Here is a 2,038-nt window from a genome sequence, read left to right as displayed (position 1 = left end):
CCCTATGAGACCGCAGCCAAATTCCTTGATCTTGCAGCTAAAACCAACAAGGATGGAGAGAAGGACCCGCAATTGACCATTTTGTTGGGTCAAATGAATAGCTTGACCCAAAAGGTTGAAGAATTGGAAATGACGTCCAAAGGAAAGAGCAAGTACCCATCATCTACGGAGTAGGGAAGATGCATGGACATTGAAAATAGACGTATCAATGATACATTATTAGCCATCCTCCAAAAGCTGAATGAGCAAAACAAAGTACTAGAGGAAATTAAAGAAAATGTCGAAACGTTGAATCAAATGAGTGGCTTTCATTCTAGGTCTATTCAGCTAATCGAAACTCTCTTGAATCTTGTACTACCTCAGCTTCATCCGTATGGACAAGCGGGATCACCTAGTTACACTAGGTGTAACACCAAAAAGCCGGTTTGAGCATTGGCTTGCGTCATGCCACGACGTTAACTAAGGCACTGTTTGGGAGGCAACCCAAAATCAATTACTTGTTTTTTTAAATTTTCTTGATAAAATAACAGTGTTTTGTTTGAACAAGTTGAAGCTACGGAAGTGCTTGAAAAGATGTATGAAAGCGAGTAACAAGTTCAGTTGGCGGGTCGCTAACAAGTTCGGCGAACTGAAATTCTTTCACGGTCTGACCGAAGGCATCCTTAGATGGGCTTTTGTAAAGCTCAGTGGTCTAGAAAAATTACTGGCACATTGTCAACCATGTTGGTGATCTCGACAGAGACCGCCGTTGGGATCCCTACATAAAGCGAAGGTCCTGCTAACTTCGCCGAAGAAATTAGACATTCGGCGTGTCACCGAATGACTAGGCAAACTTGACTCACATCGCTGAACGGGCGGGAACTGGATGGTTTTTGCAGGCCACAGGTTTAAAAGTCCTATTTCACTTACTTTCTCTCATTTCTTCATACTACCAAACTCACACCTACACCCTAGTTTTATATTTGTTGCACTTTTGGAATATTGTGGTTCATTGATTTGTGCGCGGATTTGGATTGCATTGCTTCCTAGCACTTCGTTAGCATCTACTCAGCATCTAAGAAATGGCTAGATCAAAAATCGCAGAGAGAGATGATCCACCAAGGCATGTAAGAGAACAAGAATTTAGAAAAGAAGAAAAGAGAGCCGAGATGGCAAGGCAAAGAAAGTACACCAAGGAAGCTAGGGAAAAGAGACGAACTCCTTTCGATCTTAATGTTCGCCCAAGTGATCAGAGCTTAGTTAATGCAATACATGCCTTCAGAGCAGCTCAGGAGATAGATCAAATGATTGCAGCAAATCATGCTGCAGAGGCTAAGGCAAAGGCAAACAGTGGAGACCAAAATGACAATGCTCCAGGGACCATTTTTTTACTTCAAAAAGATGCACCGGGCATTGATGCCCCAGCAGACAGAGTGACTGCATAGACTGGCCCTTTCCTTACCTCTCTCGCATTGTCTTTTCCTAGCTTACTTGTTGGTGTATTTTTGTTTACTTGCATTTGAGGACAAACGCTCTTTCATTGGGTGGGGTGAGGCTCACCATTTTGTTTGTGTGAATACTTTGTTGTTTTGCACATGAAATTGGGTCGTTTGGTTTGCTCTAAACTGTGTTTTAAATATTGTTTCTTTTTGTGGATGTTTGAGCTCATGGCTCCTGTTGTTTTAATTGAAAATAATTTTGATCCTTCTGGAAAAAAATTGCCACCTCTTGTGTTGAAAGTGGCTGTTCTTTTGCAAAAAAAATTTGAGTCTCGATTTCGATTAATACCGATGACTTGAATACTGCTCCCAATTGAACAAACATGAATGCACGGCTACGACGAGGCCAAATTAAGTTACATAGACAATATGTGCACACTTTGCATCTCGTTGTGACTAGCCATTTATCAAATTGATTTTTTTGTGAGGACCGTTGCACACTAGCGAACGTGTCTAATCTTGTTTGATTGAAGTGCCGATGCCTTGTGTGATTAGCTTACTTTGAACCATGCATGAATAAACCTAGAATTTTCCCTGTTAGTCTGATTGATTTAGAAATG

This window comes from Solanum tuberosum, unplaced genomic scaffold, assembly GCF_000226075.1.
Source record: "Solanum tuberosum cultivar DM 1-3 516 R44 unplaced genomic scaffold, SolTub_3.0 scf00268, whole genome shotgun sequence".
NCBI lineage: Eukaryota > Viridiplantae > Streptophyta > Magnoliopsida > Solanales > Solanaceae > Solanum > Solanum tuberosum.
Note: the sequence above shows the minus strand (reverse complement) of the source record.